We start from the raw sequence: 27,597 nt of genomic DNA, 5'->3' as shown, positions 1-27,597 counted from the left end.
TTGGTGGACTAAATTCTTTCAATCTACGTTTCATAAAATCTTTGATTATGACTGTTTCACTGAGAACTGGAAGGGTGCTATTATAAGACCAATTCATAAAAAGGATGACCCTATGCCACCAAAAAAGCTATCGCCTAATAAGTTTATTGGACGAAGGCAAAAAGGTATTTACAAAGTTATTACTGGGGTTAATTAAATTATGGGCAAAGGAAAATGATTTGATACCAATAGAGCAAGGTGGTTTCAAAGAAGGCCACTCGACAATCGACCACTGTTTCAGCCTGTGGTCATTAGCAAAAAAATAAATTGAAATGCGAGGAAGTCTTTTTTGCTGCTTTGTTGACTTCCGCACTGCATTTGATTTGGTAGATAGAAAATTACTATGGGACATGTTAAAAAAGTTAGGGATTGATTCAGATTTATTATTTCTCCTTCAGGGTTTGGACTCACAAAACTGGCCCCAAGTAATTTTACAGTTGAGTGGTTCACTTTTAAAGAAGATCCCCATAAGGAATGGCTTAAGCCAAGGGTGTGTTCTGGCTCAATTATTATTTACTTAATTTCTGCCAGACTTACCAGGGTTGTTGAAGGAGGCTAAAGGTTTATGCCCAAAAATGAATGACACACATATTTCCTGTTTATTATATGTGGACAGTCTAGTGATAATCGATATGACGGAGCTAGGGCTACAAAGAAAATTAGATGTGTTTAATTCTTATTGCCAAAGAAAGAAAATGGTAGTAAATATGGATAAAACAAAAATAATGTCAATAGGGAAAAAAAGAGTGTATTAACCTACTATTTGGGAGGAGAAACAGTAGAGAAGATAAAAAATATAAATATTTAGGCATGTGGTTTGATTCGGAACTGAGATGGAAAGATCATATTGATGCGCTAAAGAATAGAGCTCTAACATCGGTTTGGGGATTGAAACAGTTTAGCTGTAAATGTCCCTTCAGCTGGTTGTCTCTGCTTTTAACTCTATGGTACGTCCTCAGTTTCAATATGGGGTTGAAGTTCTAACATTCTCTAGGAAATTAAATTGGGAGGCAGAAGAAAGTACATGTGTAAAGCGTATGCTATCATTACCTCCTTCAAGCATTACAAGATAAAAGAGCAGAATGTCAAATGATGGCGTGGACCTACCAGGGACATCAAGCCTCAATGAAATTTTGGTTAAGCATAAGAGATGAGGGAATAACTAAGATTGCAAGAATGAGTAAAAAAGAAATAATAACAAGTGAATTACACTGGGCATCACAAGTGAGAGGACGGTTAGAAAAGATTTGCGTCCTCTTAGGTTTTTCTGGTAACCAGTGGTGTGGAAATCAAATTCCGAAGCAATCTTTATGTATAATGGTAAAGGAGAGGTGGTGCAGGGTTGGTGCGAGTAACTACGCAAGACTCGTCTGATAGACAGGTAAGGGTTATTTTATTGGTTGAGTATAGTGAAGATTTGTAATGGATGGCTTTCTTTTTGTTGTACTTTTAGTATCCGGGCATATTTTCCAGGCAGTGGTTCACAGTCTCTTCCTCGTTCTTTCTGGTCCTTCAGGTCTCTCGGGAAGCATATGTGGAGAGAAGAAGGATAGTCTCGGTAAGTGCTTATGTTTTCCCCCTTGGTTCCCTGTGTCTGGCTTTTCCTTTTCAGCTGTTGTCTCTGTCTTGTCTCTTGGGGTTTTTCTCTTTCTCTCTGTCTTCACCTCTCCTGTCCTTTCCCTCTCTGTTAGGAGGTTTCCTTTTACTTTGTCTCTCTGTCTTCTTTTCTTTTCTTTACACCTTATTGTTCTCTCCTTTGTCTTTCTGGCGCACTTTTTTTGTTTTAGTTACTTCTCGTTATCCTTTTCCATTAATTACTGTAATTCTTATTACCATTTTCTTCACACCCCTTTCTTGTAATCCCCTCACCTTCCCTGTGTCTTTTCCACTCCTAGTGCATTCCCCGTCAATCCCTTTCTATTGTTCTCCTCCCGTCCTCCCTACCCCTACCCCTGCCCAGGCCACTTCCACGCACCTGAAGATGCCACGCTTCTCCAGAAGCGTGGTGGGCTGCCGCATTACGCTTCACGGAGTCTGGTATTTCTGTCCCCGATTGGGACAATCGATGTCCTGGTCACTCCACTCCTCCCGTCTCTGACGTACGGCTCCGTGGTTTCCGTGGTTTTCCCGTCCCTGATTGGGACGTACGGCTCCTTGGTCTCTCCAGTTCTTCCGCTCGCGTCCTCGTCTGCTCCTCCATCCTTCTCCTTGTTCGCCTCCTCCTCCTGAAAGCCAGATGCCGGGCTTCTTGAACTTCCATTTTCCCGCAGTGACCTACGTACGGCACCTGGATTGGTAGGATATCCGACCACTTCCGGATCATCATGGGTAGCGCCAGCACCTGCAGGGGAAATGTGTGGGCCGACCCAGTCCGGCCCGTCACAAGAGGCCAAGAGAGGCAGATCTGAAGTACTTGGAATGTAAAATTTCTACCAAGTTTATGGTAGGTGGATGGAGGAATCCTGATAGTTTCCTTTATATAGAGGCCCTACCCAACCCAAGATTAAGGGACGCAGTGCTACAGTTTAGAATCTGTTTAAACCCAGGGTATAGGGACCGTAAAACAAAAGCTATTCTTAAGGATGCACAGGGCCTCTGCACATGTGGCTTACTACAGAACTGTAGCACTCAACATATACTTTTGGATTGCCAGTGGTTTTTAGAAGTGCGTAAGAAGTTTTTATAACCAATTTTTAAGGAATATAATATTATAAATTGGGATCAAGCGCGTAAGTTACTAGTAGACATGAGATCTTTAAATGTAATGTGCGCGCTAGGCAGATTTTTAATTGGATTAAGGGAGGTTTTAATTGGTTTTATAGAGTCCCATAAAATGTACGAAGTGAAGCTGAATAAGAGATGGTATTTTTTAGATGAACAAAGAGTCAATACATTGATTGTTTTAAAAATTACAAGGATTGATCGTAATATAGGACAATTGTTTTGTCATAATGAGGTCCAAAACAAAATGCGGTGTCACTTTATTTAGGATTTGCCATCATGGAAATTATGAGAACTAAAGGCTTAGCAGAATTATAAGCAGGATAGTGAGTATGCACAATACACTTTGTGAAATTAGTAGGAAAATGAAATTTGTATTTGAGGTTAGAATAATTAATTGAATTATAAAAGGCGGGTATGGTAATTATGAATTTGAATGAACCAAGAATGTTGTATGGGAAGGTATTATGTAATAGATAATTTTACTGAATTATTGTACTGTTTATTGTGTCTTGCACTTTTAAGGTTTTAAGGCAAATAAAGAATTTATATACAACTTAATTTATTCTTCCATGGAACTATCTGTGGCTTTCCTTGACTGTACTCACTTTCCTGCTTTGGATTGGGTTTGTCATAACTTTCTTTTTATTAATAAATGGTCATTTTCTTCCTGATAAATCAACCGTTGAAATGGTGTGTGAAGTCCTAAAATCACATTTTTCTTCTCACAAGGTCCATAGAGACTTGTCTTTTGTGAACATTTCTGCCATACCAATTCTTTATGAGATTGTTTGGGATAAAGTAACATTTGATATAAACGGTCCCACACAAGTTATTCAAATGCCATATGTGTTTAAAGTTTCAATGAACAATATAATAATACCCAGAGTTGTTTCTGATGATTGGGATGTGAAAACAGTTGATTCTGTGATGACTGAATTGCAGTATTACACTGTCTTTGAAAACAAATATGTTTATCAATTTAAAGAGAATTATGGTAATATGTTGTGTTATAATTAATATGGGTACCATTTCATCCACAGAGCAAGTATCCCAAATACTGTTTTTAATTACACACAAAGAGAGCACTATCCGACTCCACCACAAGTGAATTCTAAAACATTTTTTGAAAAGTTTACATATTTTTCTGGGCACAATGTTAAAAATGCTGAGTTATATTATTTTAAATTGCCACCGACAGCAAATGTACACATTTTATTGACAAATACAAAATGTATTTATTCGGATTCCTTTGTTTCCTGGTTGACTATAGAAGGCTATGAATATTGGCTGAAGTCGATTGACTTAGAAAGTGTGTGGGGAACTAGACATTGGCAAATACGAGGGAAGGAAGCTTTATTTAAAGCATGCCTGCTACCTGTTCAAATGATATTTTTGAATGAAACTGTACAACAAACAAGTTGTTTAGGCTTAGCTAAGATTAAGGAATTAAACACGCCCAGTATTCCTGCCCCTGCAAAATTTAATAAATGGCAAAAATATATAAATGCAACTGAAGATCAGCTCGATGAATGGGTACAGAATGGCACGTTTAATGCTTCACTGTCACGTCCTATTGAAAGCACATTCCGGTGGACAGATATGAATGGCTGTGAGATAGTTACATCCATGAGGTGTGGGAGCTAGCCTTCTCTTACAAGGTCTCAGTGGTATGAAAGAGGTCTTTCTTAGCGGTAGTGAATGCAAGACTTCTGTCAGTCATTCGATGGTTTGTAAAGAGCTGTCCTTGCATGGGGTGTGTAACACGTCTGCAGCAAATTTGGCTTGTTATCTAAGGGGAGCTCCAGTCCCCTTGATTAGACCTACATTCCAGGTGCTTTCAAACAGCAGCTATGTTCTCCTCAATGGTGAAGACTGTTGTGGGATGCAAGCCGGAATAGTTCATGTTGTTTCGGTCTCTAAGATTGTTACATGCTGCAGGCTACTTCTAATGTGAATTTTGACAAGTTGAGCAGACTCAAAGCTTTACTGTTTCAAAAACATGTGGCTTTCACATCCGCGCGCGAGACCTACGCACTTCAGGTGGCAAGGTCATCAGCAGAGATACAGTCCCTTTTAAGTACTAAGGGGCATATTTATACTCCGTTTGCGCCGAATTAGCGTCGTTTTTTTCGACGCAAATTCGGCGCAAAACTAACGCCATATTTATACTTTGGCGTTAGACGCGTCTAGCGCCAAAGTATGAGTAAAGAGCGTCATTTTTTTGCGTGAACGCCTTCCTTGCGTTAATGAGATGCAAGGAAGGCGTTCCCGTCTAAAAAAATGACGGCGACGCAAATGCGTAGTATTTATACTCCCGGGCAAAAATCACGCCCGGGAGGTGGCGGGTCAAAAAACCCCGCATTTGCGCCACTATTTAACGCCTGGGTCAGGGTAGGCGTTAAGGGGCCTGTGGGCTCAAAATGAGCCCACAGGTGCCCTCCCCTGCCACCAGGGACCCCCCCTGCCACCCCTGCCCACCCCAGGAGGACACCCAAGGATGGAGGGACCCACCCCAGGGACATTCAGGTAAGTTCAGGTAAGTATAATTTTTTATATTTTTTAATTTTTTTTGTGTGGCATAGGGGGGCCTTATTTGTGCCCCCCTACATGCCACTATGCCCAATGACCATGCCCAGGGGACATAAGTCCCCTGGGCATGGCCATTGGGCAAGGGGGCATGACTCCTGTCTTTACTAAGACAGGAGTCATTTAAATGGCGTCTGGGCGTCGAAAATAATGGCGCAAATCGGGTTGAGGCGATTTTTTTGCCTCAACCTGACTTGCCCCATTTTAAGACGCCCTAACGCCATTTTCCCCCTACGCCGGCGCTGCCTGGTCTACGTGGTTTTTTTCCACGCACACCAGGCAGCGCCGGTCTGCTTGCGCCGGCTAACGCCATTCCATAAATACGGCGCCCGCATGGCGCTTCAGAATGGCGTTAGACGGCGCTAAATTTTTTGACGCTAAACTGCGTTAGCGCAGTTTAGCGTCAAAAAGTATAAATATGGGCCTAACTTTCCAAGACACTTTGGTGAACTCGTGGGATGAATATTCAAAGCATCCAGTAATACTGGAATCGCACATTTAATTAAGGCTGTTGGTTTTGGTTTTGTTCCCACCTTCTCCATATTTGGTTTGATATCATCAGCCATCCACTCAATATTCTCCGGTATTTTTGGGGGATTTGCAATAACTTTGTCTATAATAGCTGGCATTTTGCTGTTGCTACTTTTCATGCGCAATGGCTGTCCCACGCAATAAGGAGGAATGAGAGCGCTCCCATCAGCGTAGCTGTGTCGTGAACACATGATGCAGTATTTTGGAGCAACACTCCTGAAGCAATTGGAGTGTGACTGGTCCTTGTCATTCAGACCGGTTTTGCATTGTGTGCAGCCCATGTTTCGGTGCCTTTGGCGCTCTTTCAAACATGCACTGGAAGTTTGTCTTTCTACACATTGCTTGCTTTCATTGGACGCTGATCTGTTATTGTTCTCAGTGAGGGTTGTTTACCGGACATGCGCGTTGAGGGTGAGTTTGCTATAAGAAGCCACTTATGAGTTGCCCTTCCAGGAGGATGCAAGTCTTAACTCATTATTGGGCACTCCACAGAATGCTGCTGCCTTGACTGAGGCTCAGGCTATTGAACACAACTGCTCCTTGGTCCTTTTCGGTGATGCCTTTCCAATTTTGACACCTGCCGAAGTGTAAGATTTCCTGTCCTCTATTATCCCGGATTCAATTGGCAACTTTCAAAATGACTCTGACTCTTGAAATTACATCCCTTTTTAAGGTACATGTTAATATTTAAAATGTTCCTTTTATATATGCTCATGTGTCCCTTTAACTTGTCATTATTGACATTTTTTACATATATATCTTAGGTTGAGTTTTAGTAGCTTTTATATATATTTAGGCCTTGAACCACCTTCAACCGACAAGGGGAGGGTGTTATGAAGCCATTTTAGTTATAGCTCCATGCACGTCAGTTTAACATACTAGGCCTGCCGCTGTACACCTTAACCTAGATATATTTTATTCAGCTTCATTTTATTATTCTTACAATAGCCACTTTTGCGGTCTTGTTTTATTTCCCTCTATCCAGCAATGCGTTCTCAAACAAGAAATTCTTGCTCACTCTGTTCTTCTTTCAAGGCTGTAGTAAGAGAGGTTGCCGGTGAATGTGGTACAAGTTTTGTCTCTGACATTCATAGAAAAACATATCCTTACGTAGGGACATTTTCTCAGAACATCAGCTACTTTATTTTAAAAACACTTCTCTGTCCCTTATATGTTAGAGTGAGATTCCAGCCAGAGAACCATGACTGTAGGCTGATTGCTGAATGCTTCGCTACGGCTGCTTATGCAGGCTTCAGGCCTTTGCTCAGGTATGGGGAATTATGTCTTCCCAGAGGAACCTGAAGGGCAGAATTAGAGCTTAACATGCTGTGCTGTATTATAGCCTAGGTAGGAATTAGTCTATTGACTCTAGTGACAATATGGTAGCGTTATTTCTATGCTTTACTCTCCTTGTCATTATTTTAATCTTGTCATGCTGTATCGTCCTGGTTACTGCAGCACATGCTTTGCTATGTAAGATGCAGTCACTTTATTAAAATCTTATTGTAACATATTCCGCCTCTGTTTGTGATTGTGTATGTGAGGCTAAGGTAACTGAGAGAAAAGGAATTGATCTGAGTGATCACGGTTTCCCTGAGAAATTAATTATGTCATGTGCTTGGCTGCCCGATCATCCCTGCTCTTGGGTCAAGATGAGACACTGTTAGTTAGCAGGAGGAAAACCTGGAGTGGGGCGACACGTGTCACCTGTAGTGGGTCAGACTCAGTCTCCCACACCGCAGGCGATTCTGCCGCTCAAAATCCAGTAGTCTCATGAAAATAATGAGAGCCTACGCGACAGTCAGAACTCAGTAATGTTTTGCTAGACATATTTGTATAACAGCCATGCAGAACTCTTGAGCATCTTGCTTTTCATTGATAGAAAACTAAACAGTGCCTCTTCAGATATCAACCATATCTCTAATTCCACTTGTAGCGTGGCATATGTGGTTGTCTGAACAAGTTGCTAATTTGTCAAAGTTTTGCAGAAAGGTTGATGTACGTGTTGCTATATTAGTTCTTTGACTGATGGTACCTATAAAAGCAAATTGACAATGGAATTGCAATGTATACTATTTTGATTGTTAAGCTGATGTCCTGCAATGTCTGTGCATTCATTTTTCTTTTGTTTCGGTTCTTCAAAATCTTCTTCGTAATTGAAGTTTGAAGTAATTTTTCTTTTCAAAGATAGTTCTGGTTTAGTAAAAAGGGAATGTTCACCAAATTGAAAAGTGAACATTCATCAATCAATCAAATAAATCTTTATTCAGGTTACTGCAATCCATAATAGACAATTCATTAAAAGTCACAGCAAAAATACAGATACATTCATATCAATCACAATATAGAAATACTAGGAATATGTACACGGCTATAAATAAAACCGAATAGGAGTGGACACCAACCATTAGCCATGTCTTGAAACACAGGGTATTATTTACAATAATAAATAATTATTTGCAATAAGAATGCACACAATAATTCTTAATGGAATACAACCTAAAATAAATACCTTTAAAAAAAGTTTTAATTACTTTTTAAAATTAGTTAGGAGGCTATAAATGTGCAAGGGTCGCAAACTCCGTCTTCATACAATAACGAAATTTGCATACAAGCATTCCTAATCTTATTCATAAACCATACTGTGGTAAATTGCCAGTGTTTTTCTTTTAATAATGGCACAAGTAATGAAACCCGAAATAGCACAACAGATGTCAACTGTCACAAGGTTACGCAGGAAATTATAAGCCACCTGATAAGATAAACAGCTCTCTGCTAAAACATCGGTCAAATAAAACGTTTTCTAATATCAGAATAATAAAATGCAATGTAGATTGATTTGATTTCTCACCACATGGGGACTTTGGTAATTTGTTTGGCCACGCATCACTTTTTGGGATTGCAACAAGTTGGTGCAGTATACCCATCCTTAATCTACTGAGGTAGAATGTCTTCTGTGCCTTAGTCACCATTGTCAATATATATTTGCAAACCTTAATATGAAGGCCCTTCCTCATATTGAGATGCAGTACATTTATTCATCTCATTAGTTTTCCTTTCAAAATCACGTTTTTTAATACAAATCAATTTGAGTTCTTTTTTTGTTGTACTGAAGGATGCTGGCCGGACTTTCAATAGAAACAGTCTCGCCAGTTTCCTTGAGGAAGCTTCTAACATGTGGCAACCAGGAGATGTTACCATAGTAACATAGGGCAAGGCAATCACTAATCAGGTCTCTCTTAAATTAAGTACCAGCCTTGCTCCAAATATTGTACCAACACTCTAAGGTACAAAGGTCTATTTTATCCTCAAGGAACTATGCACATTGTAAGATGATATTTATCGGGGGTTAGCAAGGAGTCTACTCATAAAATAATGTTCTTGTATTTGTAAAATTCGGGACCCCGCCATAACCCACAGGATTGCCCCATATGTCTCTGTTGTAATAGACTTACTCTTGTACAACTTTAGCATTTCACGTATGGGTTTATTACCAATTTTAGCAGCAAATCTAAATAATGGCTCAATAGTCCTTTTAAATTTAAGGTTAGTTAGGTCTATATGGTGTCCCCCATGTCCATATCCTGAAAATAACACACCTAGATATGAAATATTTTGAACCTCCTCCAAACTATGGCCTCTCACAGAATGGACTTTCTTTTTCATCTTTCCCCTCCCGCATACCGTGATGAAAGGTTTTGCCAAGTTCAGTTTCAAGTCTTTCTGCTCGATGTAATCAACAAAACCATTAATCAATTTTTGGAGTTCAGTTGCGGATCTAGATAATAGAACCTCATCATCGGCATAAAGGAGCACAGGGGTGTGGCGGGGACCTATTCTAAGTGTGTCAATGGTAATTTCCTGCAGCTTTCTATCTACCCCATTTAAATAGAGGGAAATTAGAAGTGGGACTAAGACACAGCCTTGCCTTATACCTCTAGAAACTCCAAAACCTGGGGTACATTCTCCCTCTAGTCCATATCTCACACGGGCAGTTAGTGAGGTATACATCTGGGACAGAAACAATACTATATACTCAGGAGCACCCATTAGGACCAGTATTTTCCACAGTTAATTGTGATTAACAAGGTAGAAAGCGCTACTAAGACCTGTGAAACAGAGGTGTATTTGACCCTGTTTCACTACAGTGTATTTTGAAATTAAAAGATGGAGGTTAATGCATTGTTCTTGAGTGCCTATATCTTTCCTGAAATTATACTGGGAGTCTGTTAAAACATGATTGTCAACCACCCAGGACTCTGGCTTTTCCAGCATGATCCTCCCCAATGTTTTTACTGAGGAACCCAGGACTGATATTGGTTGGTAACACTTGACATCTCCCCTGTCTCCTTTTTTAAAAATAGGGACTATTATGGAGTCAGTCCAAGTGGATGGAATAAAACCTTTTTCAGTAGAATTAAATACCTGCATTAAAATAGGTGCCCACAATGCCAGACAGGATTTAAAAGCATTCACTGGGACCCCATCAGGGCCCGGGGCGGTCTTAGAGGATGATTTTTCAATGGCAGTTTCCACCTCTGTTAAACTTACTGCCTGTAAGGGAATTAATTTTAATGCAGGACTAGTGTCCTTTGCAATAAGGAATTACTCCATCTGTGGGTTACATATACTTTCAAAGTGATGTTTCCAATCCATTGGGGAAACTAAGGCCACAAATCTCAGATCGGTAATACTTTTAAGGAACAAAGGATTAATTCTGTTCCAAAAAGGGTATTGTTTCTACTATCTGCAGCCTGTGCAAGACTGACCCACGCCTGTTCCTGTAATGCTTTCCTTCTCTGGCTTACAGCATGTTTGCAATTAGATCTCAGTAACTTCATCTCCTCCTTGTCCCTTGGATATGAGCTGCAGAATCTCCCTTAATTTGTGATTTATTTGTATACCAGAGTGATCAAACCATCAGGAGGCCTCTCTCTCTCTTATCCCTCTTGTTACTCTTTAAAAAAAAATCTGTGATAGCCAAAGGGATCTTACTAAAGGAGCTCACTATCTTATCGGGGGGTGGCCTCTGGGTCAGTACAGATTTGGAAATCGTCCTTATTGCTCTTTGCCACCTTCCCAAGGAGGGCTACTTCATTAATCCTGGTCCACTTTAAATTTCCCATTTTTCTTTACAATATCAATGTGGGTTGCCATTTAGGGGATTTCAAATGGCTTATTAGATAGGAATAATGTGATCCTAAGACAAATATGATCACAAAAGCTAGTGGTTTCTACAACTACTGAGCAAAAGAGGTTAGCACCATTTGCGGAAAGCATGACATGGTCTATGAGAGAGCTGCTCCTGTTATTATGAAAAGTTAATAAGGGGCCTTTCCCACTAACATCACTTTGCTGCACCAGATCTAGATTGTACTTGTATAAGAGCTCATTTAGGAATCTACTGTCTCTATTGTGGGGGAAGTGAGCCTGTTTCTTACCTCTGATATCAATAAAGTCGCAAATTCCCATGGATGAATAGACACAGTGGCTAATATTGAAATCACCAAACCCTTTAGTGAATATTTCCAATATTTCCAATATTGTGTCAATGTCCTTTACAGCCTCATACCAATCAAGACAAACAAAATATATTTGTATTAGACTGTTACAATGTCAATTTAAAGTAAGGAGAATTTGTAAATACCTTCTTGACAAGTACCAGGGCTAGAGTGGACACTGGTATAGCTAATCCTCTCTTTGCCCCCACATGGGCTGATGGTGTTGCCGGAGGTGTGATTGCTATGTAGCCATCTATTGTAAGTGATTCAGTGAGCCATGCCACCTGCAGACATACCAAATCTGAGGGGTAAATATGAGTTTACCAGTCGTTGTTACCCAATTTATATTTTGCTCCAGTCTATTCCTAGATCTAATAGGTTTCTATGGGATGATGATTTTATAGTATACTCCTTCTCCTCTTCCATGGTGTCCCATTATCCCCCCGTCTGCCTGCATCATCTTCACTGTAATTTTCCAACCATCAATCTTGTTCCAAGATTTGAAGGGGGTCAAATCTGTTTGTGCTTGTCACAATACCGGGAGATATACGTTTTTTATAATAACATGCTGAAAAAAGGCACTGGAATTTGAGAGAGGACTCTGGTGGTTTATAAAAATAACTCAGTGGTACTGCCATGATCCTTCCCTCTAATCAAGGTCTTAGTTGGTTATTAAGTAAAGACTTTATCACTGCAGGGTTTTGAAAGTTCACTGTAATGCAATCACCATTGCCCACTTTTCGACCATGACCCAACCAAGGGGCTCTTCTCACCATAATGATTTAATGATTAAGTAAGTTGGCATTACATCCGAGACCAGGCATCCAATGAATCACCTTTTTCTTTAAACTGGACCAACTTTCCTTATCATTTGGCTCCAGTTTAGGAACAGCCTTCAATATAATAACACAGGGAACAGCACAATGGGCAGATGCAATGTGTCTGGGTGGAATGTACATGAAATATCCTGTTTTATAAGGTTATGTGTTAACCCTTCCCCCTCCCTTGCGGGGACTGACGTTTGAGTTGTACCCATCGCTTTAATTTGGTTGCCAATTCCTGAATCATGGTGACTAACTACTCCCTTAGGGCGATCAGACAGTTCAAGTACAGGAATTACTCTACTTTGGACACTGGTACTGTCTTAGTGGGGGGTCCTTGAAATTGGGGCTCCTCTCCCATCGGTACTATGAGAAATATTATCCACACTCTCATGTGCGGCTATCTCATTTATAAATCACCTTTAATTCTGTAAAAACTTTACTTTTGAGACAGCTAAGCTTGGCAAAAAAGTATCTACTAGCATTTTCACTCTAGTGTAAACCACTAAGCCCTGATCATTCACAACACCCTTATCATTAGCATGATTTTTAGCTATACATGTTCTCGTTATTATAGTTGTCTTCTTTGGGATAGCTCACAGATGAGGTTCTTTTCCAGTTGTTTAGTCTTTTTTGCAGGAGGTGATGACTAGTCCTGGTTAGCAGAAATTTCATGAACTTCCAATTGTGTAAATGACACACAGGAGTTTTGGTTAACCTTAAGGGAACTCTCAATAGCATGCAGTAGAGGGAGACTATCACATAACAAATTGGTCCTATGTGGATTTTCCATGGTTACATTATCAGTGGTTCCATTTGTTTGGTTGCAGCCAACCTCTCCTTGACATAAAAATTCTTATTTTTATCAAGTCTACATCATGAGTAAGATCATTTGTAATAGCATTATTGGATTTCAGTCCCTGGTATTTTTCCACTCAATACCTTTACTTCACTTTCTTTTAAACATGATGAAAGATATTAATACCATGAAGTGAGACAGTAAAAACAATAATCTTACCTCAGTGATGTTATAATGACAAGAAAGCACACACCAAGGGGCTGGCCCAGCCTAGCCTCATCAGGCCGTGGATGGGCACAGATGGGCCATCCCTTGGCCTGGGCTTCACCCAAGCAAGACCTGCACGTGATCCGCACCACAGGATTTGTCAATGCACTATATAGCGCACCTTTCTCAAAGTAGTGAAAGGATTAGCAGATGTCAGTAATGCTTCTCCTGCCCCTCTACTCTCACATCATCAGTGTCATGATTTAACTGACTTTTTTATCCAAAAAGTTGAAACAATCATGCACAGCTAACCAATGTGATCCTGAAACCTGACTTTTATCTGACTGTAGACCTAGGGAATCTGATTAGGGGAGGGATTAATCATGCAATCTCAGATAGAAATTTGAATACCAGCCTGAAGGATTGGCCTCTCTTTGTCTATACATGTTTCCAAAATACTCTGCAATCTATTACATTTGGATCTCCATTGAACTCTTTACCTCACAGCAAACAAACTTCTGGACTGGATTCAAAGTGTTTACCTCTGTTAATGGAGCTCCTTAACTCATCTGTACAGGATGGGGAGGTATCTCTGAGATGAAAAAATGCTATGGTTCTGCCTTTACTGAAAAAGCTGAATTTTGATTATTGTAACCTAGAAAATTATTGACCCATCTCCTTGCTCTCGGTCTTTTCCAAAGTACTAGAAAAACATGCTAATGCCCATCTCACTACCTTTATTGAGACTACAATTTTGTCTTCCATCACGGTTTGGCTTTATGGCCCGTCACAGCACATAATCAGCCTTGCTGTGTGTCACAGAATATCTGAGACAACATCTGGACTGTGGTGGTACTTCCGCACTCATTATGTTAGATTTGAGTGCAGTTTTTGACACTGTATCTCACACCATCTTACAAGATAGATTGGAGGCTCTCTGTCTTGAAGGCTCAACTCTGATCCTAGGCAAGAATCACGCTCTCTGGGGCCTTAGACATTGGCCATTTGACGTAGGAGCCTTACCCACTTCATCCAGAAATGTGAAGAGCTTGGGTTTTTTGATTGACCACACACTGTCAATGAAACAGCAGGTAACCAAGATCACTGCAACATGCTTTGCTAATTCCGCATAAAGCACATAAGACCGTAGTCCAGGCCTTGATTTTGACTAGACTAGATTACATTAATGCACTTTATTTAGGCGCTGACAAGACAACTATTTATGGTCTTCAAATAGTCCAAAATGCTGCAGCCAGACTGCTTTTCCATCTGCCTAAATCTGCGCCAGTCTCCCACTTGCTTCAGGAACTGCATTGGCTTAAGGTTTCCAAACACATTGAATTTAAGGCACTATGGGCCAGATGTATCATACAACCGATTTGCGATTCTCAAATAGCGATTATTAAGAAATCGCTATTTCAGAAATGTAAAAAGGTATGTATGATTTTTGCAATTCGGTAATAGCGATTTCTTAAAAATCGCAAATGCTATTACCGAATCGCAAATAGAGAATCTGTCCCCATTTGCACCCATGGGCCCCTTGGCCCATATCTGCAAATTTTTTGCATTTCCAAAATTGCGATTTCTTAACCAGAAATCGCAATTTTGGAAATGCTAAACCCCAGGGTGCTGGGGGTCTAAGGCCCCCTCTGCTGCACCCCAAAAAAAATAATTGGGACATGTAAGGTGCACACATGCCAAAAGGGCATTTGTGTGCTTTACATGTACATTTTTAAAATGCATTTGAAATGCATTTTTAAAATTTGCACATGTTACCACCAAGTTCAACTTGGTGGTAAATAGCGATTCCTAAATGCCCAAATCACATTTAGGAATGGCTTCATACATGTGCTAAGAAATCGCAAATAATGAATCCTTATTTGCGATTTCGTATTTAGAGAGTCGCAATTTGCGACTCTCTAAACAGGGTCGCAATTTTAAGGAATCGCTATTTTTGCGATTCCTTAAAATTGTGTTCAGAATGTCTTTCATACATTCTGAACTTGCTTTTTGCATTCGCAAACGGGCATTCACACCGTTTGTGAATGCAAAAAACCTTGCTACATCTGGCCCTATGTTACATGTTTAAAATCAAACAAGGCATGTCCAGGAAATTGGTGAGCCCATACCAGCCTACATGATCTCTTCATTCCTCTAACCTCTTTTTATTTACTGTACAGAGGTTTCATCTCTCTTACATGAAAGGAGGCTCTTTTTCCCATAAATAAATAAATAAATATAGTGCTGGCCTCCACAGGTGCAGGCAATCAAGGCAAAGTGCAAGGGTTGCCTCCAAGGTCCTGGAAGAATGTTGAGACACATAGTCCTGTCTCAAAACTCCTGTGCCGTGGGGTTCGTCGATATGCTACATAGCACTGGCCACCACAGGTGCAGGCAATCAGGGCAAAGTGCAAGGGCCACCTCCAAGGGCCCAAAATAATGTTGGGGCACATAGTCTTATTTCAAAACTCACCAAGGAGTCTATGGGGGTCATTCTAATCTCGCCCGCCAAGCGGGAACCGCCAGAAGACCGTACCGCGGTCAAAAGACCGCAGCGGTCATTCTGAGTTTCCCGCTGGGCTGGCGGGCGACCGCCAGAAGGCGCCCGCCAGCCCAGCGGGAAACCCCCTTCCACGAGGATGCCGGCTCCGAATGGAGCCGGCGGAGTGGAAAGGGTGCGACGGGTGCAGTTGCACCCGTCGCGATTTTCAGTGTCTGCTATGCAGACACTGAAAATCTTTGTGGGGCCCTGTTAGGGGGCCCCTGCAGTGCCCATGCCATTGGCATGGGCACTGCAGGGGCCCCCAGGGGCCCCACGACACCCGTTCCCGCCAGCCAGGTTCTGGCGGTCAAAACCGCCAGAACCAGGCTGGCGGGAAGGGGGTCGGAATCCCCATGGTGGCGCTGCCTGCAGCGCCGCCATGGAGGATTCCTCAGGCCAGGGGAAAACCGGCGGGAGACCACCGGCTTCCCTTTTCTGACCGCGGCTTTACCGCCGCGGTCAGAATTGGCCTGGATGCACCGCCAGCCTGTTGGCGGTGCACCCGCGGTCCCCGGCCCTGGCGGTCTATGACCGCCAGGGTCAGAATGACCGCCTATGTCTTTCTCACACAATCGTATTTGCTGACACAGCTACTGTCTACATTAAGAGCCCAATTTAGATCTTGGTGGGGACACCAAAACACCATCAAGTTGACCATGTTCCACTTGCCATTTGTCTGAGCTGCAGACTGCCACAATGGAGTATTCTTCCTAGCTGTCAGGCTGGCTGGTTCCCACGGACCTTATTTAGATCTTACGGACCTGCAGACAGTGTACTGGCAGCAGATTGCTGATGGAGGGAGACCATTGCAGGAGCCATTGGGCATTGTACAATGGCAGTGGCTATCACATAGAGGTAAGTGACACACACTATACCTTAGCCATATGTGTCCACCTGCACAACACACAGCATACTCACTACTATCCTTTGCCATTCCATCACAACACATCTACTTGCAGATAACACACATTGCCATACATCCATGACAAAAGGTCCTAAGCTCTTGTGCAGTGCCCACACAACAGACACAGTACATGCAGTATCTCTAGCTTTGAGTCCAGCGACGTTGAGGTCATTTGTCCTTTGTAGTCCAGTAGCAGCAGCGATGGCAGGTGATGTCCAGTCTGAAACGGAAGCAAAAACATGATAAGAGGTAGGTTGGTGCCCCTTCCCCCTTCAATCTGCCAACTCAGGTGTAGAGGTGGACCCGCCACAGTTGGCTTGGTGGTAAGGCACATCCCAATCTACTCAGCCGTAAAGGTGGCTGGAGTCCCGCCGTCAGCCCCTATTCCCAGTGCCGCCCTTGAGGTGGCTGGAGATTCTTGACGGAGTTGACTGGACTCGGGCACTCTTTCACCTATGGTCTTGTCAACATCTAAATCAGGCAGGTCGACCACCTAATAGGTGTACGGGTTTTCTATTGAACAATCAACAGCTGGACCATTACCGCCAAGATCTAAATCGGGCCCTAATTCTTGGGTCATCGAAACAGTAATGTGTTCTAGTCCCTCTTTGAATACTTTAAAGCCAATGGTGATAACTGCATAATCTAAGCTTAGTCCTTTTGATTAGTGTATTGTAACCATGTAAGCCAAATAAAGAGCAAACTGTTCTTTTCAAAAATATAAATCTTTGATAAGTAAGGTTCTTGCAGCACAGATTCTCTTCAATGTGGTCAAATTTAACCAAAATAAATTCAATCTCTTCATTCTTTCCAGCCATCATAATGTCGACTATAAATTCCATAGCTTCATTTATGAGTCCATTTTCTACATGTAAGTTGAAACATAAACGAATGCAACAGTTTTCACTTAGATGTAAATCTTTCTCCAATTCTGCTGTATGTGACACAGACAATTTTATATTTTGTAATTTTGTTGCTAAACTTTTGCTAATAGGTATTTCAGTCTGTGACATTCGACATTATCCTTGGAAGGTTGATGTACAGTTTCTTGCTTTTTCAGATGTAGCATTGAATTCTTTGTTTGAGCACATTCTTGGAGATTTGGCATTAAACAAACTACAAGTTGCGATTATAAAAGAAGATAATACATTACTTTAGAATATGAATGAACGATAGGAAACAATATACTTGTACTTCGTCCCTTTAACATAAGCTTTGATTATTTTTTTAGAACGCCAAGTCGAATTTCTAATAATATCTTGGCATATTCATCATGGTTAGCTTGCCTCCTATTCTGTGTTAGTTCTCTTTATTGAAAATTCAACCAGATGTTGGCATTCCCTGTAAAAAATTGTACGTTTTCTCCTATAAACATTTTGGAGAATCGGTTCACCTTTTATATGTGTCAGTTGTTATAAATCTAAAAAAAACAATGCCATTTCCCCCCAAAGCGGGCTTCATAAGATGTTCCCAGTACTTCTTGTATCAACAAATGACAAATGACAACATTAGGTTAAAAACCATGCTGACTTCATCTATGATCAAAACTTTTCATTTTTTTTAACTCTCTCCCAAGTTCTTGCCACGTATGTGCATTCAATTTTGATTATTCCAATTTGTTATAATGCTCCACAGGCAGTAACAGAAGACAATGTAAGTAATTCCTCTGATGGTATCTGCTGCTGATTCAGTAGGCGCAATAACTACACAAGATACATTTGAAGTTGTCCAGCTTGTCCAACATACTTAAGTATGATATAATTGGAAAACAACCAAAGGCTCTTTTAAGAGCCACCCTGATTATGTATAACTGATTTATTTATTTAATTTATCATATTTAAAAAAAAACTTTCAAGTAACATCGTATTTCCTAGAAACTACTGTGTTAGTACTGTGGTACTCCTCAAAATGTTTTAAAAAGGTATAAATGTATAAAAATAACTTTCCCTAACTCTACACACTTTTATACACTAGCTAATGTATTCCTCTACTGAACATCATGCTTATCACTTAGATTTTATTTTGAAACACACAGCACAGTAAAATTGTGCTATAATCAAGATGGAAGCCTTTTCATTATGGAAAGGATTCCATTAGCCAATCATATTGTGTTTTGTCAGGGCCATGTACCTCTGTATTGCCGTGGTATAGCACGGCCTCAGATATCACTATGTTTTTGTGTCTTATGCTTTAACAACTACTGAACCTATTTACTTTAAATACTCAAAAAGATAATTTACATACTATAATCACTATTCCAACCAAATTTCATTAAAATCGATTCAGCTGTTTTTGTGCTATGTGTGACACTAAAGTCTAGGGAAAAGGCAAAGGTGAAAAAAAAGAATTTGCATCTTCCTTTTCTCTGTGTAACCCCTTAACTGATCACCACAAAACTTTGCATCATTTGTCAATATAGGAAAATAAATACATCTGGAAAGTTTTGTGGAGATTCGTCAAACAGGGCAAAAGTTATTAGCAAGCAAAAAAAAGCCTCCGCCATCCCCAGCGACCAAAAAAAGGATTGTTAAATCTCCCTGCTCCCCTATCCAGCCAAAGTACTTTAGAAAGCCATTAACCAGCAGCTCACCAAATTCTGGAAAAAAGCCACCTACTGGACACCTCACAATCAGTATTCTTTGCAAACCATTGCACTGAGACCATGCTAATTGTTGCCACAGATTACATCAAAACACTCCTTGACTATGGAGAAACTGCAGCCCTGATCTTCCTCGACCTCTCTGCAGGGTTCAACACTGTCTTCCACAACACCCTCACTAACCGACGCTACAACATAGGCATACAGCAAGACACCCTTAAGTGGGTAGCCTCCTTCCTTAAGGGACACACACAGAGCACCTGACTGCCTCCCTTCACCTCTGCACCCAAAGACATCAGATGCAGCGTACCACAAGGACAATCCCTCAGCCCCACCCTGTTCAACATCTACATGACCCCCCCGACAGACGTCATCAGATCCCAGGGATGCAACATAATCTCCTACGCAGATGACACTCAACTGATCCTCTCGCTCACTGAGTACCCCTCCAATGCCAAATCCAACTTCTGCAACCCCATGACCAACATAGTCAAATGGGTGAGAGACAGCTATCTCCAACCCAATCCTGACAAAACTGAAGTACTGATCTTCGGGAAGAACACCTCAGCATGGGACGAGTGCTGGTGGCCTGCAGAACTCTGACTTTCACCCACACCTACAGACAATGCACGCAACCTCAGCATCACCCTCGACAGACAACTTACCATGAACAGCAAGTCAACGCAGTCCCCTCCTCCTGCTTCTAGACATGTTGCATGCACCGCAAAATCTTCAGATGAATCCCAACCAACACCAGAAAGACCATCACTCAGGTCCTCGTCACCAGCCGCTTCAACTATGGCAACACCCTCTACACCGGCATCCCTACCTAGCTTCTCAGAAGACTCCAGACCATATAGAACGCTGCAGCCAGACTCATCCTTGACCTCCCCAAACAAATCCACATCACGCCCCCCTAAGAGACCTCCACCAGCTCCCCATCCAGAAGAGATGTCAGTTCAAAATACTGACACACACCTACAAAGACCTCCACAAACTAGCACCTGCCTACATCAACCATCAACTGAACTTCCACCAACCCTCCAGACACTCCTTTTCAATCATCCCTTGCACACTCCTCCTGCATCTGTCTCTTCCTCAGTGGTGGTCCTACATCACTGCCAAGACCTGGAACAAACTTCCCCTCCAGCTCTGTACAGTCCCCTCAGTGGGAAAGTTCCAAAAGAGACTCAAGACCTGGCTCTTCAACAAAGACACAGCACCCAGATACCCCAATAGTTAACAGTGTTGCGCTTTACACATGATGTTTGATTGATTGAAAATCAGAGGAATTCGTATCTCTGGCAATTCCAACTATAAATGCATATTGGCTACCACACACTGTAATATGTTAAGGAGTAAGTAAAATATCATATAGTCGGAAATAGAATCTCTGTAGTTAATGTTAAATCACACCTTTCATTGAACTAGAGGTATTTATAGCTGCCAGCAAAACATACTGTTGCCAATTATTTATAGATGGAGTTCTATCTTCTCACTTTATTCTATTGGCAATAAAGTGTATTATTTCAATTCTTTTACCTACCAGGAAGTGCTCCCCTTGGAATGCATGAGGAACTATTTAGATCTGCCACATACACTCAATCATCACACTCTTTGTCACATTAAATTCTTTATACTCTTTATTTATTCTATAAAGAAAGCATCCTTTTTGCTATTTTATCCACCAGTGGCAAGACCAATAGAGCAGAATTTCATTTGATCAAAACCATTTCTGCAGGCAACGCATGTAAAAAGAATTTGCCTCTGTTCATTTGGTTTGGCACATTAAAACCAGACCTTTTTTACTTTTCCAATGTCTGTTTCTTCTGTTTACAGCTATAGAACAGTTTGACGAACTGCACAAAATTTGGAAGTCCTTGAGCACATCAAACTCAATTTTGATATGCCAAGTTTCATGTAGTTCTGTCAATGGGGAAAAATGTTGACATTAGGTCTAAAAAGATGCATTTTCCATTCAGGTTTTAATAGGACATTTTCCAAACTTGATACAAAAGTAGTCCTTCACTCAGAATCCATCTTTAGCTCTTGAGATATTCTCACTTGAAAACTGAGGGCTAAAAGGTTTAGCACTTTGTATTTCTTGAGATTGAATTCTCAAATATCAAATAGCAAATTCTCAACGTCTTTTAATCACATTTGAATTTATCTTGAGATGTATTTGGCTGATAAAGGACTCAAATTTTTTATTCCGCCATACTAGAATTCAGAAAGATGGCCATATTAATGAGTTCTACAAGAAGGGGAGGCAGGATGAGTTTTAAGCACCAGAAGGGAGTAGCAAGAATACAGAGAGGTTGCTAAATTGTACAAAAATCCATTCAGCGTATGCTTAATTCACATTTTTTTCAAAATTTCTGAGCCTTAGGCTACCATTTTGCATTTCGAAAGTGACTCCCATTTTACCAGTTTTGTGAATTTCCCAAAATTTGAAAATGTACGAGACCTGGACAATAAATGAATACACATAAAAAGGAACAGCTGTAAGTCAGGTTAACACCTTGAGTGCAGGTGTCCGCCACTGGCAGACGCCCACACTACCTCCCAGGTGCGGGTCACGACCAGTGCCCGACACCAGGGAGGGGTTAAAAAATCCTCAGGTGCATCACACCCGGGATTTTTTTTCTTTAAAAAAAAACCCATAGGAGACAAGGAAGATCTTCTGTGTCTCCGCCCAACCCCCCCCCACCCACGGCACGCTGACGTCACTGTTTCGTTTTCCCCATCGGAGCAGGAAGCGGCCGCAAGTCACTTCCTGCTCCGATGGGAAAATGGCCCCAAACGGCCGTCCCGACGTTCAGAAAGGCCTCATTTGAAAGGGGAGACTCTCCCCTTTCAAATGAGGCCTTCCTGAACAGGTCTCCTGGCCCTCAATCACAGTGCAGCTGCGATCGAGGGCCAGGAAACCCCACTACACACCAGGGATTTCACTTGGGGGGATCGTCCCCCTCGGCAAATGGGCCACCCCCCCAGGGGCATATTGTTTTGAAGAAAGGTAGGTGTCCCTGTGGGGAGTGATCGCGCCCGATCGCACCACCCCCAGGGGCTACATTTTTTATTTTAAGAGAAATTGACAGAGGGTCGCCCGTGGGCACGGCGAACCCTGTGGGGGCAATATTTATTTTTAGTAGTTTTATGGTTTGCCTGGGGGCCATTATGGCACCCAAGGAAACCATACAACTACTAAAAAATATATATAGATCTATCTATCTATCTATCTATCTATCTATCTATCTATCTATCTATCTATCTATCTATCTATCTATCTATCTATCTATCTATCTATCTATCTATCTATCTATCTATGTAGATAGATATATCTACGTAGATAGATATATCTAGCTTCATAGATAGATATATATATATATTTAACTTTTGTCAACGCATGTGTGGTTTCCCTGGGGAATGAGATGGGCCCCCAGGAAACCCAGACACACATATAAAAGTGATTGATATATATATATATATATATATATATATATATATATAAAAATATATATACATGTCCAGTTGTCTTGCAGTTGCAGCTTGCGTCTTCAAAGCAATGCGCATACGTCAAATGACACGTTTCAACTGTAGCTTTTGGGCAGCAATAAAAAAGTCAAGTAAGCCTAGTGATTATGTTTCTCCTACAAAAGGATCTAGTGGCAGTTTTGGTACCATAAAGAAGCTGAGAAGGTGTATATGCCTAGTGCAAAGAGCAAATCTGTATTTTATGTAAATAGCTGACTACATTAGTAAAGTCAGCCTTTACCTGCACTATAATACAAATGAAATGTATGCGGGAGCGGCTATGGAGAGATGAAGGGCACTTTTGCTGGGTGGTAGTGAGGGAATCCGAGGAGGAGGACATGGGAGTGGGAGCACGAACAATGATTGTTGGACTGGGCGCTGGAGGTGCTGAAGACTGTGACAATTGGTATGTGACAAGATGTTTTTTTAGCGCCTTGAAAGAACGTGCTGATTGAAGGAAAAAGCGAAGGTAAGGTGCCCTCTACTGTTGCACGTATCACACACACAGCAGTAATTTTGTGACTGTCTATGTAGGCTAGTGTTTTAGAGCAACAGTTTAGCCAGTAGCAGAGATGGCATCTCATTGGATGACTGCTGATCACGCCTTCACTCGGTTTATAGATGACAGCTGTGACATAGGATCAGAGACTGAGACAGCAGATACTGAGAGAGCATCTGACGGATAGGACAGTGGAGCAGACTCTATGAGTGATTCTTCAGTCGGAGGAGTCTCATTCAATAACTCCTCTTCCAGTAATTATGAGGGAGGTGATGAGGACAGTCCTGCTATCCCTTCGCAAGCACAGTCTGTGCAACTGGATAATAGAGGGTTAGCCCAACCCAGAGTGCAGGTGAATGCGGCAGCAAGCACAGAGAGAGAGTGCTCTCTTTGGAGCTCCCCAATTTAGTTCAGCCCCAAATTCCAGCGCCCAAATCGTATTGTGGAGACATCAAAATTCTCTATCAAAAAACAAACTGGTTTGGTAAGGCAGGCACCTGGGTTTTGGTCCTGGGCTCGGCAGCAATATAGGGAAACATAGTAAGACCCAGACATTTCTGGAAACTAGACGTCCGGGGGAGTCCACAGAGGTGTGACTTCTGTGGATTCCCCAAAGTTTTCTTACCCAGAATACTCTGCACAGCTGAAATGTTGAATAAAAACTCTATTATTTCTTCCATTTCTGTCACACAAACTACAGGAATATGCTTGGATTCACAAATGTCCTACTACCCAGTGTTTCCTCACCTGTCCTGATAATAACACTACCCCACTTGAGTTCCTGTACCTAGTGCCTGTGTCAGGAACGGATCACCCCAGGATCAACAGTTGCCCTCATGTAAGGACCAACATTCACCGTTGTGTGGTCTTTTCCTGTCACTGGCACTAGGCCTACACCCACAAAGGAGGTATCATTTTTATCGGGAGACTTGGGGGAATGCTAGGTGCAAGGAAATTTGTGGTTCCTCTCAGATTCCAGAACTTTCTATCACCGAAATGTGAGGAAAAAGTGTTTTTTTTGCCAAATATTGAGGTTTGCAAAGGATTCTGGGTAACGGAGCCTGGTGAGAGCCCCACAAGCCACCCCATCTTGGATTCCCCTAGGTGTCTAGTTTTCACAAATGCAAAGGTTTGGTAGGTTTCCCTAGGTGCTGGCTGAGCTAGAGGCCAAAATCCACAGCTAGGCAATTTGCAAAAAACAGGTCTGCTTTCTTTGAGAAAATGTGATGTCTCCAAGTTGTGCTTTGGGGCATTTCCTGTTGCGGGCGCTAGGCCGACCTACACAAGTGAGGTACCATTTTTATTGGGAGACTTGGGGGAACGCTGGGTGGAAGGAAATTTGTGGCTCCTCTCAGATTCCAGAACTTTCTATCATTGAAATGTGAGGAAATAGTGTTTTGGGGCCAAATTTTGAGGTTTGCAAATGATTCTGGTTAACAGAACTTGGTGAGAGGCCCACAAGTCACCCCATCTTGGATTTCCCTATCTGTCTAGTTTTAAAAAATGCACTGGTTTGGTAAGTTTCCCTAGGTGCTGACTGAGCTAGAGGCCAAAATCCACAGCTAGGCACCTTGCAAAAATAGGTTTGCTTTCTTTGGGAGAATGTGATTTGTCCACATTTTGTTTTGGGGCATTTCCTGTCACAGGCGCTTGGCCTACCCACACAAGTGAGGTACCATTTTTATCAGGAGACTTGGGGGAATGCTGGTGGAAGGAAATTTGCGGCACCTCTCAGATTCCAGAAATTTCTGTCACCCAAATGTGAGGAACAAGTGTTTTTTTGGCCAAATTGTGAGGTTTGCAAAGCAGTCTGGGTAACAGAACGAGGTGAAAGCCCCACAAGTCACCCCATCTTGGATTCCGCTAGGTGTCTACTTTTAAAAAGTGCACAGGTTTGGTAGGTTTCCTTAGATGCTGGCTGAGCTAGAGTCCATAATCCACAGCTAGGCACTTTCCAAAAAACAACTGTTTTCTTTGGGAAAATGTCAAGTGTCCACATTGTGTTTTGGGGCATTTCCTGACGCGGGCGCTAGGCCTACCCACACAAGTGAGGTACCATTTTTATTGGGAAACTTGGGGGGAGGCTGGGTGGAAGGAGATTTGTGGCTCCTCTCAGATTACAAAACTTTCTGTCACCGAAATATGAGGAAAAAGTGTTTTTGGGCCAAATTTTGAGGCTTGCAAAGGATACTGGGTAACAGAACCTGGCAAGAGCCTCACAAGTTACCCCATCTTGGATTCCCCCAGGTGTCTAGTTATCAAAAATGCTCAGGTTTGGTAGGTTTCCATAGGTACCGACTGAGCTAGAGGCCAAAATCTACAGGTAGGCACTTTGCAAAGAAAAGTCCGATTTCAATGTAAAAATGTGATGTGTCCATGTTGCATTTCCTGTCACGAGCATTAGGCCTACCCATACAAGTGAGGTAACATTTTTATCGGGAGACTTGGGGGAAAACAGAATAGCAAATCAAGTGTTATTGCCCCTTGTCTTTCTCTACATTGTTTCCTTCCAAATGTAAGACAGTGTGTAAAAAAGACATCTATTAAAGAAATGGCCTGTAATTCACATGCTAGTATGGGCACCTCAGAATTCAGAAATGTGCAAATAACCACTGCTTCTCAACACCTTAACTTATGCACATTTTGGAAATACAAAGGTTTTCTTGATACCTATTTTTCACTCTTTATATTTCATTAAATGAATTGCTGTATACCCGGTATAGAATGAGAACCCTTTGCAAGGTGCAGCTCATTTATTGGCTGTGCGTACCTTGGGCTCTTCATGAACCTACTAGCCCTATCTATCCCCGCAACCAGAAGAGTCCAACAGATGTAACGATATATTGCTTTCAAAAATCTAACATCGCAGGAAAAAGGTACAGAGTAAAACGTCTGGAAAAATGGCTGTTTTTTGAGGAGCTCAATTTCAAAATTATTTTTTTCAGCTGTTCTTTTCTGTAGGAAACAATTTAGGATCTACACAAATGACCCCTTTCTGAAATCAGAATTGTGTCTACTTTTCAGAAATGCTTAGCTTTCTAGGATACAGCATTGGTTTCACATCTGTTTCTGTCACTAACTAGAAGGAGGCTGAAAGCACAAAAAATAGTAAAAATGGAGTGTGTCCCAGAAAAATGGCAAAATTGTGTTAAAAAATGTGTTTTTCTGATTCAAGTCTGTCTGTTCTTGGAAGCTGGGAAGATGGTGATTTTAGCACTGCAAACCCTTTGTTGATGCCCTTTTCAGGGAAAAAACCACAACCCTTCTTCGGCAGCCCTTTTTCCCATTTTTTGTATTTTGGCTAATTTCTTGGTCTCCTCCAGGGGAACCCACAAACTCTGGGTACCTTTAGAATCCTTAGGATATTGGAAAAAAAGGACACACATTTGGTGTGGATAGTTTATGTGGACAAAAAGTTATGAAGGCCTAAGCGCAAGCTACCCCAAAAAAACAAAAAAGGGCTCAGCACTGAGGAGGAAAGGCCCAGAAGCTAAGAGGTTAAAAGACAAAGAGAGTGAGAGTATGTGAAAAAAGTCACATAACAGTAATTGACACAACATGTAAAACCCAGAGTTGGAGACAGCGATCTGTTGAATCCAGACAGTTTCCAAGCACTAATTCATGTATTTGAGGAAATTTGCTAATTTTACAAAAAATAATAAAAATGGTAAATACTTCATAGCCGTGGAATGAAGCAGAGCCTGAGGAATTCACAAATGGTTGGCCAAAGGCCTTTTTTAGTACTGCGTGTGTGCATAGCAGGTGAATGCAATATAGTAAATAACAGAACTGCACTGAAAAACATACAGTTAAAGTGAAGTTATGATTAAGAAAAAAAGAAAAGCCTTTGAAATCACAAAGTCATGGTTTGGTATGGAAAGCATAACAAGTAGCGCTGCCATGAAAGACATAACTCGCCCTCCAAATGTTCATGTCCTCACAACATACCATTAACTACCAGGATTTACCAACACTGCATAATTAAATAACAACACATATGCAAACAAAAACATGACAGTGTATCAACAGTGAAGTGTTCAGTAACGTCATGGCTAAGGTCAATGAGAGGATCAGTTGGGTAATGACTCATCAATAGTCAAGAGAAATTCCCATGACGGAATGAGAGCAGTCGCTACCTGGATGGAAACCAGTTTCCTCAAACTCAACTCGGACAAGAGAGAAATCCTTATACTCGGCTCCACCCCCTCCGCTTGGGACAATATCTGGTGGCCAACCACCTTAGGATGCCCGCACCTCCACCGACCACACACACACAACCTGGGCATCATCCTGGATGCCACACTCTCCATG

This window comes from Pleurodeles waltl, chromosome 2_2 (genome assembly GCF_031143425.1).
Source record: "Pleurodeles waltl isolate 20211129_DDA chromosome 2_2, aPleWal1.hap1.20221129, whole genome shotgun sequence".
Taxonomy (NCBI): domain Eukaryota; kingdom Metazoa; phylum Chordata; class Amphibia; order Caudata; family Salamandridae; genus Pleurodeles; species Pleurodeles waltl.
Note: the sequence above shows the minus strand (reverse complement) of the source record.